Raw genomic sequence first — 19,414 nt, forward strand, 5'->3', positions numbered from 1 at the left:
ATAAGACTACTAGAAGAAATAACAGTTATCAATTAAATTTGGTACTTTCTAAAAGACAATGTATGAAGCTTTGAACAATTTTACCTTTTCCATATCAGTATTTCCCTGGAAAGCAAGATCCCCATTCTTAAATGTACATACTTAGAGCCACACATGCGCACATGTTTTAAATTAATTATAATAGGTATTGTATATGCATTACATATTATAACCTGCTTTTTCACAACATATTATATTCTGATTATTTTATCATATTGCTGGATATTCTTTTGTGAATTATTTTTAATGTTGAGGTATATAACAATTCACTCAATTACTTCCCTCATTATTAAATTTTGTTTGCTTGTGATAATTTTATTTCACAACCACAATGAATATGTTAATATATATACAAATTTATATTTATACATTTCAGATTAATTCCTACTACATTTATTTATAAAAATTTTGTTAGATAGAAACAAATAACATATTAAAGTGTGTAACGTATGAGACTGCCAATTTCCTAACACCTCACTTTTGAAAACACCAGTCCAATGAAATGGTTGAATGAAAAATTAGCAGTTTATTTATTCTAATTATCTCTTTTATCATATATATTTTTCATTCTACTCCATACCTATTCCATGAATTATTTAGGAAATTTAAAAATTGTTACCAGAGAACTGTTAAATATCTCTTGATTTAACTCAGAGAATTAATTCAGAATTAATTTAGCAACATAGGAATTAATTCAGAGAGGCAAAATAAACTTTTAGGGATACATACAAGGAGGACTAGAAAGAGCCTATTTGACTTTTTTCTATAATTTTTGAAATATGTGAATTAAAATACTTGTGACATACTTAAATGTAATTTAATGTTAACTAGAGATGACATGTTTTATTTATAGATAACTACATCTTCAAACAAGTAGTAAGAAATAAAGCAGGGGTACAAAATAGTATTCATTTTATAGAATTATGTTTTGTAATGATTTCTAGAAAATAACTATTTCATGAAAGAAGGACAACTTGGAGTTGGTTTGATAAAATTTGAAAAAAACAAAAGCAAAGAGTGGTAAGAGACACAAAAGAAAGAACAAAAATTATGAAAGAATAGGAACAAATAAAGGGAAAAAGAAGAGTCTTTAATAACCAATATATTTTCATATAAAGATTATCTAGGGAAATATTTTTCACAAGAAATAGTAACTATAATATTTAAGCTTAGTTTGTGTAATTATAACTTTAATAACAGACAAGAAATATGGGTAATTTAGTAAGGGGTCTGAACTCAGCAGACACTCAAGAGATCAAAAGGAAACCAATCATAAAACTGAAAAAAATCAATGTGTCAATCTTTCTTGAGACCATCTTTGTACTGTAAAGACGTGACTTCAGTGCTGCAGTGTTTGTTTCTGCCTCAATCTTAATGGCCAGCCTAATTGCAAAGGTATCACAGTTTGATAAACCACAAGTCACAACCGTGGATGCCTTCATAATTCAGAAAATAAACAAGACCGTATCTTTTATTAAGTATAGTCTCTTTACTGGACTTCCAAGGTTGGCTGAATTTTATATACATAACCATTCTGTATATTGTATGGGGAAAATGAGCCTGAAATATGAAGTCCAGCAAAGGTAAAAAGAGATAAGCAAAGTAGTGACATAGAGAAATGGACAGTACTCTGGTTCTGTCAACTTCATCTGATACCAGCCTCCATCTACAACTTGCCATTTATGGGACTTACTAAATTTTTATTTCAACTAAATTGGGTTCAGTTTCTGCCACTTAAAATAAAACAATCCAAGCTAATATGATAATTCATTTTATTTATCTCTCATAGTAACACCTCAATACAGTTATGAGGCAAATTTAGAAGATAATTTACCTCTGAGGCTTATAAGTTTAATTAGTGCACTTTTTGCTCTTTCAATATCATTTTTGAAATCTCTGAACACAAAGCCTTATTCTAAATTTTAAGCTACTACAGTGGGGTCAGGGGGAACTACAGAAGGATAATAGCTACAGCTAAAGTTGTTTCATTAAATCCTGTAGGGAAAATGTGTTAAATATAATATTTGTCCAAGAATAAATTCCTTTTTCTGCTTAGAGATAAATATACTAAATACCAGGGTCCTAAATCCAATATGTTAGTCATAGAAGACAAATTTATATGGTTTTCTGACACATTTGTACTGCTAGACTTCACTAAAGCATATGAAGCACACATGTTACTCTGACAGCAAAGAAATGAAAATTATGCACTATATATATTTTTCAGTGGCATCTTTGTAGACCTTGCCAGTATCTGAACTGTTAGTACATGGTTGAATTTCAACTTTGTGCAAGAATTTTTAAAGCAGGTTTATTATACTGCTCAATATATTTGACCATAAATTTTATTATGCAGAGAAAGCAAACTTTTTCCAAACATGGAATTTTTATTTTTATTTTCTAGTGAGAGAGACAGAGACAGAGAGAGAGAGACAGACAGACAGGAAGGAGAGAGATAAGAAGCATCAATTCTTTGTTGTGGCACCTTAGTTGTTAATTGATTGCTTTCTCCTATGTGCCATGACGGGGGCAAGGGAGAGCGGTGACTACAGCAGAGTGAGTGAGCCCTTGCTCAAGGCAGCGACCTTGGGTTCAAGCCAGCAACCTTGGGCTTCAACCAGTGACTTTTGGGTTCAAGCTATCAACCATGGGGTCATGTCTATGATCCTATGCTCAAGCTGGGGACCTCGGAGTTTTGAACCTGGGTCCTTAACATCCCAGTCTGATGCTCTATCCACTGAACCACTGCCTGGTCAGGCCCAAACATGAAATTTTACAAGCATCCATTAATTGTTTAGTATAGCAAGGCTTTTGAATTCTAGATATTTTTTTAATACAGATGTGGCTTTTCAGTAACCTTCATCCTTAAGAAAAAAAATAATATATCCCTCAATTTAGTGTTTTCAGTTTACAGTATATAGTTTTAATACTGACCCCTTCTGTCAGCCTACTTTAAGAAGACAGTGTTAAAATAGCACTAGAAGATTTTAGGTAATTTGGAATCTTTTTTATTCCTTGAAATGAGCTCATCACTAAATGAGAATTTTAACAAATATTGAAAATACTTTCACTGTTCTATTATTTCATTCAGTCCTGCTATTGACACTGCACTCAGTTCTTTGTCAAGAATGAAATTGAGCCTGACCAGATGGTGGCACAATGGATAGAGCCTCGGACTGGGATGTGGAGGACCCCAAGGTTACCAGCTTGAGCACAGGCTCATCTGGTTTGAGCAAGGTTCACCAGCTTGAGCCCAATGTCCCTGGCTTGAGCAAGGGGTCACTCAGTCTGCTATAGCCCCCCAGTCAAGGCACATATGAGAAATCAATCAATGAACAACTAAGGAGCCGCAATAAAGAATTGATGTTTCTCATCTCTCTCCTTTCCTGTCTGTCTGTCCCTCTCTCTGATTCTCTCTGTCTCTGCCACCAAAAAAAAAAAAAAAAAAAAGAATGAAATTGAGCCTGACCAGGCAGTGGTGCAGTGTATCAGACTAGGCAGAGTATTAGATTGGGATGCAGAGGAACCAGGTTCAAAACTCCGAGATTGCCAGCTTGAGCATGGATTTATATGGTTTGAGTAAGGCTCACCAGCTTGAGCCCAAGGTCGCTGGCTTGAGCAAGGGGTCACTCGGTTTGCTGTCGTCCTCCGGTCAAAGCACATATGAGAAAGCAGTCAATGAACATCTAAGGTGCCACAACAAAGAATTGATGCTTCTCATCTCTTTCCCTTCCTGTCTGTCTGTCCCTCTCTCTCTTTCTGTCTCTGTCACACACACAAAAAAAAGAATAAAATTGAACTCACTGCTAATAAACCATATTCAGGTTTGAAATAAATTAGGTCAATCTGAGACAAATTGCAAATTATTTGAAGTTTATTATTGACATTTCACTCTTAATTTTTAAGAAATAAACTAATATTCATTAAGGAAAAGATCAATACTCAAAGGAAAACTCACCTTACTAGTGTGGGATTTGGGTGACTCTATTTTACTTATCTACCTACAAATTCATACATATTTCACATACAATTGCAAAAATGAGATAATTACGTGACAGAAACTCTAAAATCAATATGACATAGTAGGATAGAATTTTATTTTGATTCATGTGAATGAAGTTCCCTAGAGAACAATTTTATAAGCAATTCCGTACAGAGGTCCTTCCAGCTCATTGTTTAACAAACCTTTGGTCGTGGCTTTTTCTCCTCATGCTCCAAAGTAATCACATCAACATCCCAGGAAGTAAGATGGAATCACTGCCCCCTAAAAATATAACATGAGCAATGTGTATGTGTGTGTGTGTGTGTAGTTCTAAATTTTCAATAGCCTACATTAAAAGAGTAACAAAAAAATTAATTTTTATAATAGACCATTTTGATATGGAATCAGTACAAACATTAATAATATAAAATTTTACTTTTTTCTTGGAAATTTTATATGTATTTTTTTTTTTAAATATTTTTTATTTATTCATTTTAGAGAGGAGAGAGACAGACAGACAGACAGACAGACAGAAAGGAGGAGCAGGAAGCATCAACTCCCCTATATGCCTTGACCAGGCAAGCCCAGGGTTTTGAACCGGCGACCTCAGTGTTTCCAGGTCGACACTTTATCCACTGCGCCACCACAGGTCAGGCATGTATTTTTATATTTATAGAATTTGTAGAGTTTCTCAATTTAAGTTAGTCCCATGTCAAGTGTTCAAAGTGTGGTTAATGGTTACCATATCAGACACTGTCCACATAACTTTGGAAGCAATACAAACAAATTATCTTTCATCAGTTTTAAGCAAAATTGTACTGGAAGCCCTAGTTAATTCAATAGATACAGAAAGGGAATAAAAGTATTAAAGACTGGAAAGAAAGAAATTAAAATACCTTTAGTCACAGATGACATGATTATCTATGTAAAAATCTCCACAATTTGATACACACTAAAAATTCCTATAACAAATACAGAAAGATTATAGGATACACAAGGTTAATAATATACAAAAGTAAATTGCTTTTGTATATACCATCAATGAAGAATTGCAATTAAAAATAAGTAATTTTGTCTTTATGTTGGAGGATCAGATAAAATTTTCTTCATTTTTAAAGCTTAATAATGAAATTATCCCAAAGTAGAGAACTCTGGTTCAATATCACCAGGTTCATGACGGATACTTTGGAGCTTCATATTGTAATATTTATTTTATATTTTATAATTACTATAATTATAAACTCTAACATTGACTTTGTTCCATTAGATTGTTTTTATGCTTCAGATACTACACTATCACGTGGATCACTGCTCTTTGATGTCCTCTATATATATATTATATATTACTTTATCGCTGACCCTGTTTTCATTATTATTATTATTACTGCTTATTTGATTGTTTTTCTCATTTTTTCTATGCATATCTCTTATGCATATCCATTTATATCAATTATTCTTAGGTACTGATGAATTTTATATATATTCAGATGTATTCTGAAATATCTTTCTTTAAATCAGTCCATTTCATTTCACATCTTTTTGGTCTTTGTTAATTTATTTTCAATTTTTGAATATCTGGTTCACATTTTACATTTGCAATTTCTTGTTTAATTATCTTTAATATTAACCTGAGTTTAATGTTATGTTTTTCTTTCTTTCTTGGTTTGTTTTTTTTTTTTACTATTTTTTAAGTAAGAGAAGGGGTGATAATGAGACAGACTCCTGCATGCACTCCAACCAGGATCCACCTGGTAACCCTATCAGTGATCAATGGTCCGACCAACTGAGATATTTTTAGCACCTGAGGTTGAGGTATTACGACCAATTGAGCTATCCTCAGCATCCAGTGTCCACGCTTGGACCAATCAAGCCACTGGCTATCGGAGGAGAAGAGGGAGAGAAGGCAGGCAGAGGGAGAGGGAGAAAAGAAGATGGCCACTTCTTCTGTGTACTGTGACTGGGAATCATAACCTGGGACGTCCATACGCCAGGCAGACACTCTATCCACTGAGCCAACTGGCCAGGACTTGTGAGAATGTTTTTCTTCTGCATCATGGCCTGATTTAATTTCTGTGCTTTAACCTAAGAGTTTTTATTATTTTTATTTGTTTAAAAGTATCTTTATATGGATGCTGGGTTTTACTTTTCTTTATTGTGTTTGTTTTGGAGTCTCCTCTACCTTAATTGCAAAATACTTCTGAGTGACCAGAAGTGGTTTTCCAGAGGTCTGAGTTCAGCGCCTTCACCCTCTGCTACAAAATAAAAGCTGCTCTAAAGAACAAATTTAGTTTGTTTTAAATATATGGCACTTATTTCTTTTGCTTTACATCTTCTAATTCTTTGCTTCCTTCCTGTCTCAGTAGGGTCATCCTCTTCAGTTACTCTTTTCTTCTCCTCACAACCCAGGACACCCAAGGACACCATCTTCAAAGGTGTGTCTCTTCCGCAGAAGCTTTGAGTTCTCAAGAGGGCCATCTCTAATCCCATACATTTTTCAAGCCCTTTTCTTGTGAGTGATCAGTAGCCAGTGGCCTAATTTGCCATGTTACTACTAGAATAAGGTCATTTCTGTCTGAAAAAAAAAACTCCGGTTGGTATTATCTGTGTTCTGTTACACTCTCTTTTCCATTCAGTGCCCACCAACTGTTTTCTCTGGATTCCATCTGGAACTAATTTTTCCGGTCTTGGGTGTTTATTTTCCCTATTAAGTTTTATCATCTTAAATGGGAGAGTTAGTTGGTTCTATTTACTTTGTGTGTGTGTGTGGGTGTGTGTCTGTGTCTTTTAATTTAGGAGAAAATTTGGAAACATTAGAATATAAAATAAGCCCTGAAACCTCTGAATATTTCTTTATCATTTAAAAGTGCATCTAGGCCTAGGGTGGTGCAGTAGATAGAGATTTGACTTGAAATGCTGAGGTCACTGGGCTTGCCAGGTCAAGGCATCTATAACAACCATCCAATAAAAAAATTAAAAGTGAAGCAACTATGAGTTGATACTTCTTGCTCCTACCCCCTCTCTCCATTATCTGTAAAGTCAATAAATAAATTTTTTTTTTTAAAGTACAACATAGGCATCCCTCCAAAGGAAACATTTTGGGTCCATAATTTCCAAAAATATCTACATTATATTTTATGGCATTGATACTGCAATTTTATTTTATTTTATTTAGTTTTGGTAAAAGTTCTTAGTTACATAAATGAATTCACTCTGATATATTTAAACAGAACCCGGATTTACTAAATATTAATAGGCAAAGTAACTATGCAATTTGTTTTTTAAGCTGTTGTCTTGGAGATAATGTATAATTGTTTTCACTTGCAAATGTGTCCTTCTTGATGATAAATTATATGATCACCTAATTAATGGCTCACACAATTATTAAGGAGCTGAAAAAGAATTTAAGACTAAGCGTCTAGGAACAACACCCACAATTATGCTGCAGAACTGACCAGATGCTGCTACTGCCACTGGTACTGTCCCCACCAAGCTGGAAAAGTCAGACTCTCCCTTTACTTCTTCCTCAGTAACTGCACTGTACATCTGGAACACCCTGAAGCAAGGATACTTCCAGGAATAAGGAAAGTTCCCTCAAAATACTGTGTCTTCATGTTTCTCAATTCCGAATCAGTCTCATGTGAGTGCATCTTCCTCTCGAGCCTACAAGCAGAGTCTCTCCTACAATTCAGATGCAGGCAATTGTTCAGCACTCTGCCAGTCATGTGCACCCACACATACAAGTCTATTATTTCTTGCACGGTCTCAGTTTCCTGGCTGGATTAGAAATACTTCCCCTTAGTTGACCATGTAGCTTCCTAAGTTTTGTTTTCTCCTCCAAGGTATTTATTTATTTGGTTTTCTTGCTTGCTGTTTGATTGATTGATTGAAGAGCTTTACTTTTCAAAAGTGATTCTCTTAAATGGGGAGTCACACATCAGTATTATTCCACTGATTATACACTAAAAATTAATCAAAGATATGGTACATCAAAGAGTAAAATGAAAGATCCTTCAATCCAGTGTATATTAGAATAGTTGATAAATCAGGTACCCTGAGATTAACTCGAAGGATTAAGTGAAACTTGGAGGCATTAAATTTATATCCAAAGTGAGGCAGACATAATATAACTGTAAGGTAGGAAGACAGAGAAAATATGGTAACTCTTTACTAAGTTATGAAATGGTATCATATAAAAGGGAGTAGGGGAGATTGTGTCTCTATTTAAACATAGAACAGTGATTAGATGCATATGTAAAAATTAATAATTCTATTATATTTAAGTGTTTTAATTTATTTTTGCTATGTTAAGAGAATTATTATATTGTTTTAGAGGTTGTTCTTAATCCACAAATCCCACTTCCTAATCTAAGAATAGAGTGTGTTTCTATTCAAAAGGCTTTAATTTTAAAAATAATAATAATGAAAAGCTGTGTAATAAATAGTATCTTATTCATTAAATGATCCTAGAGTATTACAGAAAAACAAAAATTTTGTCAATTCATTGGCAAGTCAAAGAGCCCAAGAAATAGCAACATTTTATTTTTTTATGACATATCAGGTCACATATGTGTAACACTAAATTAGCATATCTCTGAATTTACCACAAGCCTAAATGAGAATATTGAAAATGTTAATCATGTCACAAGAATGGAATATGACCAAAATTACCATTAATGATATAACTTTTCTTCTTTTATCAAATCTAACTCTGTAAGTAGTATGATTATTGTATTGACAAGGATACCTTAGGGTGTAGCCATATAGCATATAGTGTTTCCCATTTATACTTTTGTATTTTCTCAGTGAGGTATGTCCTTTTCCTGCCACTGGATGGAATCTTTGGTAAGCCCTGAGATTTCTCTTGTCATGCTTATGTAACTAGAATGCTATAATCAGAGTTTGGTAATTAAATCAAAACACAGTTCAATACTTAACACAGTTCCAATGTTCTGTAAAAATCAAACCTCTGAACCTACTTATAAGTTGTGGCTTTTTCCTTCCCAAATTCCAGTGGCTCTGAAGTCTGATTAGAAAGATGGTATTGGTTTAGTGCCCTCTCTTTCCTCACCTAGGGCCTGATTCTCTTCTCTCATTTAGCTAATCCCTCAGGGTTGGAGGGGTGGTGTAGGGAGGAGAGTGAAAATAAAAGATGGTTCATACTTGACTACTACACTGTCGTGATCTAGAACCATCCTTCTTTAGACTTGCAAGAATTTTCAAGCAAACCCCTTCTTTCACGGGGCAGCCCAGGGGTACACCAGAGTCTGACTCCCATTGCTGTCCTCTGAGATTCTCTCCAGTGGATAACGTTCTGGCTGATCCCTCCTGAAACCCCATGGTATCAGGAAACTTACCTCCAGCTTCCCTCACTGAAGTGCCCTTGACCTTCCTGGTTGGTTCTCTCAGACAGCTTTCAAGAATGACTCTCTAATGTCCGAGGCAAAAACCACTCTTTCTTTGTCCCCCAAAGTTTTGGGGATCTGCTTATTTCTCAAAATGCAGTGTTTTGCTCTACTACCACAGTGTGAGTTAGTCAGCTTCTCGCAGGTCCAATGCTTCGTGCATGCGTCAGAAACAGAGGTGGGATGAAAACATAACACAGCTCTCTCTAAAGAAATCTGCTTTTTGGGGGTGGGGCCAATAAAGGGTAACGTTCATAAAAATAAAAAAAAAAAGAAATCTGCGTTTTAAATATTCTCCTGCTATAATCATGGCCTATCTTTTTACATTCTTGAAAACGGTGAGAGAGTTAAGTGTTTTCTACAGATTCTGGAATTCTTGTTCTGAAGTTACTTGCATTTTGTACTACACTTCCTCTCTTTGTAATGTACTTCAACCAAAAACTTCCACTTTAACTTCAGGTTCCATTAAGGTCACTCTCTGTGTGTCACAAGTGCTTTTATTTGAGAATTCTCTTGCCCTCCTTTCCTCACCTGTGACTTGCCTAAGACAAGAAACTCATTAAAAAGAATATGGAAAAAATATGTGCTCTCACTACTGTTATATTCATTTGTAGGTATTTCTTTCATTTTCTTCCCAGATGCACACCTATTTTATATTATTTGAATTTATAGCATTTGTATTATGACTATTTTTAATTATTGCTTTAAAATTTCCATACAGTCATAATTTTAATAACAAATGAGTATTCTTAAGAGCCTTTCCAGAATTTAAGTGTTAAATAAATATTATTTTCTTAAAGTTTTGGGGAAAAAACAGTTTTAGATCCTTTGTGCATATAGCTTTGTTTATATTTTATATTAATAGCACATTAGGAAGTGATATATATATATAAATATATATTAAATACATATATATCTATGTAATATAATATATATATATGTGTGTGTATATATATATATATATATATATATATATATATATATATATATTGTCAATGAAATCATGTAAAGCAGATGCCTTTTTTACAAGAATTGTTCTGGTGTATTTGAATACCCAAAACAACCCAGAGTTCTGTAGATCTTCATTACACTCAGGTTTGCAACAAAAATCTCCCTCAGAATGGCAAATCAAAGTAAGGCACAACATTGATATCTTTATTCTATTATTCATCCATTCATGCAACATGCATTTATTGAATGCCTTTTATATAGGTATTGAGCCAAGAGCTATAGGAAATGCTACAAGAATAATATGTGGACTTGCCTTCAGATTTTATTCTGATAAAATATCAAAAATCATAATAATAATTATACAAATTAATGTTTATTGGTTATTATGGGCTATTCATTCATAACAATAATTTACAAACACATTACTTAATCTTCCCAATAATCCTTCCAAGTAGGTGTAAATAACCTAATATCAGATGAGGACACAAAATCTCAGAGAGGTTAAAGAAATTGTACAAGACCAGTTAACAAATGGCACAGGGAGTATTTGGTCCCCTACGTGGCTCTAGAACTATGTATTCATTATACAATGACTTGTGTACAAAGCAGTCTGCCTGTAAGACAGATTCACAGAAAATGTTATTAGTATTCAGAAATAAGGAGTAGTATGATCTACAGAAACAACTGAAATATTTTGTAAAGATAAAAAAGATTGCATCATCAGATAGTTCACAGGTAAATTATTTCTGTTAAGGAAAAGGGCAATTGAGTTTGAATTGTTCAATTGATTTTCTAGACTGATTCAATTTTCTTTGGTTAGGTCTATGTGTCTGAAGCCTGAGAGAAAAATGTCATGTATTCCATAACAGCAGCCAGTCTATACAGCTTCTCCCAATTTGAGAAAGGCCAAAAATATTATTGCTTTTATTGTACAACAGTTCTCATTATCCATAGTGAATGGAACCCAATGAATTTTTTCAGTTAGTGAGCTTCTACTCTCATCAAGTACACACACTCAGAGAGATGTATGTTTTCTATAGGCAGTGAGTGGGTTTTCAGGTGGTTTTTAGTCATTCATTTATTAAAATTAATAATTGCTGTAACATTAATATAGACCAAATGGGAAGAGCATTTATAAAATCATTTTCAACAAATGATTTCCACTTTTGTAAGAGAACTCTGGCAACTATGTCTCTAACCTCACTTATAATAACATGAAAACTATCACCATTCTGTCAGCACCAGTACATTTCATTTCAATATCTGTGGAGTCTACTTTCATTGCTTTCTTTACTGTTTACATTACACATTATTTATATGAAAACATTTGAGAGCACACTGTTTCTGTTACAAACCTAATTTTAGGGATAAAAGGAAGAATATGAATTTTAAATAATTTTAGTTAAACTATCTTGATAGCACTAGTGGTACTTTTTTGAGGTTTCTTATGGCAACCAGATTTTCTAAAGTTATAGAAAGGATCCTTACTACTGTCAACATCAAAATCATCAAAAGACTTCTATCATGCCCCATAGGATGCTCTTACATGGAGCTACTTAAATGGTATATCGCCTTGAGGTTTCTATGCAATACCAAAGTTTCAATTATCTTCTCATATTTTATTATACTCATTCTATGCCATTTTTTTTCAGAACACTCAATGGTAAATGTTTTTAAGCTGGTGAAAGGTACATATACCCCTCTAAGAATTATTAAAATTATTTTTTTTAATTCTACACAAAGATTTATTTATTTATTTATTTATTTATTTATTTATTTATTTTGTGGCAGAGACAGGGAGAGTCAGAGAGAGGGACAGATAGGGACAAACAGACAGGAAGGGAGAGAGATGAGAAACATCAATTCTTCGTTGCAGTTCCTTAGTTGTTCACTGATTGATTTCTCATATGTGCCTTGACTGGGGGGCTACAGCAGACCAAGTGACCCTTTGCTTGAGCCAGCGACCTTGGGCTCAAGCTGGTGAGCCTTGCTCAAACTAGATGAGCCCACGCTTAAGCTGGCAACCTTGGGGTCTTGAACCTGGGTCCTCCACATCCCATTCTGATGTTCTATGCACTGCACCACTGCCTGGTCCCTGGTCAGGTCAAACATTTTAATTTTAATGACATAATTAAGTAAAAAAAGTATTGAATGTTTAAGGTCAAAGAATTATATTTTAAATTAGCCTACATAGCCACAATAGAGTCTATATAAATTTATGCATCATAGAACATAAATACTCTCAGATAAAAATGTCCCCATGGTGCTTATATTTGAAAGTATAAGAATTAAATATGCCTTCCTCATCTCTGGTGGTACAAAACTCTACTATATAGAATTTTTATGTCTTAATTGCATTTTTGTATTTTTTATGTAAAATACTAGTATGTCACTAAAATTTTTATTTTTCTGTGTCATAGCATAAGATACAATAAAAAATAGCATTGGTCCAGTGTAATTTATTCCACAATTGCCTCCAAATTCTGTTGAATATAACATCCCTACCTTTCTTTCTTATGGACTATTAGAGTACTTATTTCTTTATTATCTTTTTCTTCTGAATTTCAACTACTTCTTTATCTTCTTTAAACTATATTGCCGTATTTTATAACATACTGAACTGATATTACATTTTTATAATTTACAGTTTTCTAAGTTTGAAGCTGATGCATCAAGAACAGTTGTCTTATTAGATCTGATTCAATTAATTAGATGCAGGTAAATATTATTTAAAATATAACATAAATTAAAAATCCAGGTTCTGGTGTTAGATTTCCTGGATTTAACATTTCCTAGCTGTCTGTCAGTGGGCAAGTTAATTAAGCTATACATGACTCAATTTTGTAATCTATGGAGTGGGGATACTAATAGTATCATGCCATTGGGTTGGTGGGAGGACTAAGGGGGTAATCCACATAACACTTAAAATAAAATCTGGCACAAAATAAGTACACATTAACATTAGATATTTGAAGGCTTTCATTACTATAATCATAATTATTATTATTACATAATAACTTATAATTATTATATATTTTCATTTAATTTGAAAGACATCTTAAAAATTTTACCAAACACTGAGGATATAAAGATGAATAATGTATAGTCACTTTTGTGGAAAAGTAAGGAACCAGAGAGAATAATATGTGATAGGCAAAAAAGAGGATAAGAAAAATGCACAAAAGCATTTGAAAATATTCATAAATATTTAATTTTATGAATTCAGTTAAGTCTATGGATACCAAATTTATATGATTGCAGCAATAAATAAAATTTGAACTCTGGCTCAAATTAAAATGAATTTCACATTTTTTAATTTACTATCACTTTCAGTTTAAAATTTTAACTCATCCACTTTTTTTACATTTTCTTTGGGGGGGCTTTTCCTATTGTCATTTTGTTCTGAGTTTAGAGCTTATATTTACGAACATGGGTCTTATTAATTTCCTAAATTAGTTAATATTTATTTTATGTATTTCCACATTGAGATGAGACAATGTACTATACTTAAAATTTTAAGTATCTTTGTTGGACTTGAAGGGGTTATAATTTTTCAACAGAAAATGATTTTTTATTAAATTCATACTTTTCAAGTTATTTTAAATATAATAATTAATATATATCCAATTGAAAAGAAACTTTATTTTTCATAACTCGTCACTATTTAATATTGTGTTATACTGCTATTTCTTTATTTGTGCATTTATTGTTTTTCTCAATAAAACATGTTTCATGAATACAGACACTCCTTTGGATATTTCAGTACTCTATAAACTGTACATTGCACATAGTGTATGGATATGTGGGTGCACATTATGTGGCATTTCCCAAACTGAATTGATCTTGGATTATTTTCACTATGGCTCTTTTCACAGAACTAGTATTCCTTGGAATACACTTTGGGAGACACTGCTAAATAGTTTCAGTTTAGTTTTCCAGGTCTACCTTGTATCTTTTTCCTCACACAATTGGCCCCAGATGATGACTTGTACAGATTGTGTTGATAGCCTCCCTTTCCTTTCCCTGTGCTTCTGGTTGGACTCAGACAATCAAAAGTAATAGCAAAAGAAAGGAGAAAAATGGATGTATGGAGACATGCATCTCTACTGGAGGCCTCAGTTGCCATAAAGTGACCCTCACCATAAAGCTCTCCTCTCTGTAACCTCCTCCATGTTGTTGAGTCAAATAACTTTGGTGGAGGCCTCTCAGGTCCTCAGCCCCTCCTTTTTCAAGCCCCAAGTTACTGCGCTATCATTTGTTGGTTTTCTAAATTCGGCCCATGGTGTCTTAAGAAGTCTCTTTGGCCAGCTCACTTCAATTGCTTAGTGTGAGCATACCATCCGATTCTTGTCAAGGTTTTAACTATTCCATGCTGAGCTCTAGTCCCACCATCTCCTTAGTCCTTTAATTAGATAGATATTTAGGTAAGGTCTGTCTCGAGATATATTCTCTCATTAATATACTAAGTAGAGGTTTTAGAGTTGCATGACTGGGAAACATGAAGTCAGAGTACCCATGCATAAAATGTTATGTGTGTCACAAACACATATGTGATTTCTGCAGAGAACATCCGTATACTTTGATAAATTCTCAGAAACAAACAGGAGTTTAATCATGCTCTTGTGATTACAGTCTCTGCTATTTGACATTTTTCTTTTCACTGAAAATTAAAGACATGTATTAGTAAAAGCATGCTCTTCCTAAACCAAAAGAGTTCTTTCTTTCTTTTATTTAGTAATACATCTTACTAGGCTTTTATTAGTTGCATAAATTTATTTCTTTATGGAGAAATTAATTTCATTTTACTTTACATACCCTAACACTCATTAGACAAATATGTATTGATTTCTTATGTATTTTATTAGGTTCTAGATACACAGGAGTGAACAGAATTAATATGATTCTCACTTTCATAAATTTTTATCTAAATTACTTTTTTTTATTTAGACATATCCAGAAGATATATTCTAGAAAAATTCCACATTTTATAATATAGCATATTTGACCTAATTTACTAACATTAATTGTTTATATTCATCTTTGCCAGCTAATCTATAATTGTCTTGACACCAGGAAGTCTATATTACACACTGTGGAACTTCAAGAATATTTGACATTGCGTCTGATAAGGGGTTAATAACCAAAATTTATAAAGAACTTGTAAAACTTAATACCAGGAAGACAAACAATCCAATCAAAAACTGGGCAAAAGAAATGAATAGACACTTCTCCAAAGAGGACACACAGATGGCCAATAGGCATATGAAAAAATGTTCAACATCACTAATGATTAGAGAAATGCAAATTAAAACCACAATGAGATATCATCTCACACCAGTCAGAATGGCGCTCATCAATAAAACAACACAGAATAAGTGCTGGCGAGGATGTGGAGAAAAGGGAACCCTCCTGCACTGCTGGTGGGAATGCAGACTGGTGCAGCCACTGTGGAAAACAGTATGGAGATTCCTCAAGAAATTAAAAATCGAACTGCCTTTTGACCCAGCTATACCACTGTTAGGAATATACCCCAAGAACACCATAGCACTGTCTGAAAGAAGAAATGCACCCCCATGTTTATGGCAGCATTGTTCACAATAGCAAAGATCTGGAAACAGCCCAAGTGTCCATCAGAGGATGAGTGGATTAAAAAGCTTTGGTATATATATACTATGGAATACTACTCAGCCATAAGAAATGATGACATAGGATCTTTTACAACAACATGGATGGGCCTTGATAACATTATACTGAGCATAAGAAATAAATCAGAAAAAACTAAGAACCATATGATTCCATACATAGGTGGGACATAAAGATGAGACTCAGAGACATGGACAACAGTGCTGGGGTTACAGGGTGGGGGGAGGAGAGGGAGGGGGTTGGGGGAGGGGAGGGGCACAAAGATCATGGCTTTTCAGCATTTGCCATATTCCCCCTTTAATGTATAGACAGACAGCAAATATTTACTTATGGTGTTTCCACTATAAAAACTGCTGTCTTAGGGACAAATGCTGATGAACTATTTCAGCAGTTCCTCCTTCTTCAAAGACTTATATGTCAACATAGAGCTCCATGTTTCATAGGACATACTCAAGCTCACTCCATGCTCCCTGGAGCTTTAGCACAAGGGAATGCCCTTTCTTTTTTCTTTTTTTTCTTTTCTTTTTTTCTCTTTTTTTTTTGTTGTTGTATTTTTTCTTTTAATTATTTATTTTTTGTATTTTTCTGAAGATGGAAATGGGGAGGCAGTCAGACAGACTCCCGCATGCACCTGACAGGGATACACCTGGCATGCCTACTGGGGGGGAATGCTCTGCCCATCTGGGGTGTTGCTCTGTTGCAACCAGAGCCATTCTAGCACCTGAGGCAGAGGCCATGGGGCAATCCTTAGTGCCTGGGGTGGCTTTGCTCTGGTGGAGCCTTGGCTGCGGGAGGGGAAGAGAGAGACAGAGAGGAAGGAGAGGGGGAGGGGTGGAGAAGTAGATGGGTGCTTCTTCTGTGTGCTCTGACTGGGAATCGAACCCAGGAATCCTGCACACCAGGCCAATGCTCTACCACTGAGCCAACCAGCCAGGACCTAGGAATGCCCTTGTTGATCAAGCTACCCAAAAGAAAATTATATGGAGCAACCATGACAGACCGAGCAAGTCAGTCTCATACTATTCATCACCAGAACGCTGCAGCCCAGTGTAAACAGTTTCAACTTTCCCGGGAAGCAGCACGGAAGATTGGGAAATCCTGTCCAAGGGGTCCTATACTGCCCCTTCATTTGGAGTTAACCCTCAAGGACCCCTACCAGGACAACTTTGGCAGATGGATGTTACTCATATACCTTCATTTGGCAAACAGTCGTATGTCCACATTACAGTAGATACATATTCCGGATCTATAGTAACCTCTGTCAGAACAGGAGAGGCTGCTAAGCATGTTATAGCTCATTGTCTGTATGCATTGTTCTATTATTGGATTTCCTAAACTGGCTAAACTGAAAATGCTCCTGCATATGGAGCAAAAGCATTTACTGTATTTTGTCATGCTTACAATCTTTAAAGTTAAGGTATTATTAAAGTGTACTCAGCAAACATTTTAAGGTCAATTTAAAAAAAAAAATTTAGAAGGGGGTAGTCATATCCTGGAACTCCTACAGGTCTACCATATCATGCTTTTTACTTAAAAAAATTTTTTTTACATTTTTTTTGAATGCTGATGAACAAGAGACACCAAATCTTTTTTGCCTGCAAACTACTACCTTCTTTATTAGATCCAGCTAATAACACTGTTTTATCTTTTTCCAAATAGCTCCAGATATATGGAAAAGATTTACATAGGCGGATGGGGATCCTCAAACCCCTCAGCGAGATCTTCTAAGCATGGCTTTTAAGATACCTAGAGGCAGAAAAAGCCCAATAGAAATCAGGGGAACTATCAGCTTTTAGGATACACCCTTAAAAGGCTCCAACGCCCCAAAGAAGTCTCATAGGATGCCATCTGGGTCCTGCTTCAGTAGTGCAAAGGAAAGTCATTGAGCTAAAGCCTGCCAGGCTTACATGCCTCTGCTGTGAGGAACAGGGACACTGGAAGGTAGGCTTCCCCCTCACTCCTCTAAGGGAGGGTTCAGTCTCTTCCAGCCCTGCTCCAGCCACCTATGACCTAACCTTGCCCAGAATGCTGGGGTTTACCACTGAAGGCTGAAGGTGCCCAGGGCCGTCGGCCCCATCTATGACACTATGGACGAGCCTAGGGTATTTCTTCCAAGAAGCAGGTAAACTGATCTCATTTGCACAAGGGCCACTTAACTATGTTTTGCCTGAATAGTCAGGTTTTTTATTCTTCCCTCAAAGATCTCTGTTGTGGGTGTTGATAGTCCTATTTTCTGCTGCTTTGCTTAATATATAGTGTTTCCTTTATCCCTCCTACCTCAATGCCCCACTCATATTTCAGACTGGGACCTACTCCTAATTTAGAGCTCTCTTTCCCCCTTTTGCCAACTTCTATTATGAATCTACCTTTGCTACCCAGCTTAGTGTATCCCAAGGTTCTCTTTACCATGCCACAGTCGCAGAGCTCCAGGGAAGAGCAACCTGGTCTCATCTCTCCAGGCAGAGGAGAACAGAAGCTCCATATCCACGCATGCTGCAAATGGCTTTTCCAATCTACCTGAATCATTACCAGCTAGAAGCAGCGGTCATTGGTACTTGGACATGAGCTGCAAAGTATAGAATGGTGACAACAATTCCAGTGCCATGAGGACTTTTCCTGGATGTGGACTTTTCTGGACTCCTGCTCCCTGTGACAGCTCCTAACAGACTGAACTGGGGTTGGGTTGCATTTTTCAGGGATTTGGCATGGTGATGGGGCCAACTTGGACTTGGTGAACATGTTAAGGACACTACTCTTTTATGGATTCTTGCTGTATTGGCCAAAAGTTTGCTTAAGGGCTTTTAATCACTGTAAAAAAAATAGAAGACTGGATAAAGAAGATGAGGCACATATACACCATGGTATACTATTCAGCTAGAAGAAATGATGACATTGGATCACTTACAGCAGAATGGTGGAATCTTGATAACAGTATGCGGAGTGAAATAAGTGAATAAGAAAAAAACAAGAACTGCAGGATTCCATACATTGGTGGGACATAAAAATGAGACTAAGAGACATGGACAGGAGTGGGGTGGTTACAGGGGGTGGAGGGAGGGAAGGAGGGAGAGGGGGAGGGGGAGGGGTATAAAGAAAACTGGATATGGGTGATGGAGGACGATCTCTCTTTGGGTGATGGGTATGCAACAGAACTAAATGACAAGATAACCTGGAAATGTTTTCTTTGAATATATGTACCCTGATTTATTGATGTCACCCCATTATAATAAAAATTTATTTATTAAAAAAAAAGAATATTAGACAAGGCCTTGTTCACAATATAAAAACATATGTCAAATAAATTATTATTTTTAAAGTAGAGAGGAGGCACCATGTTTTATATGCTACTGTTTTCTAAAATTAATTGACTATTAAATGTATTGTTTGTCTAATTGTA

Source organism: Saccopteryx leptura, chromosome 4 (assembly GCF_036850995.1).
Source record: "Saccopteryx leptura isolate mSacLep1 chromosome 4, mSacLep1_pri_phased_curated, whole genome shotgun sequence".
Taxonomy (NCBI): Eukaryota; Metazoa; Chordata; class Mammalia; order Chiroptera; family Emballonuridae; genus Saccopteryx; species Saccopteryx leptura.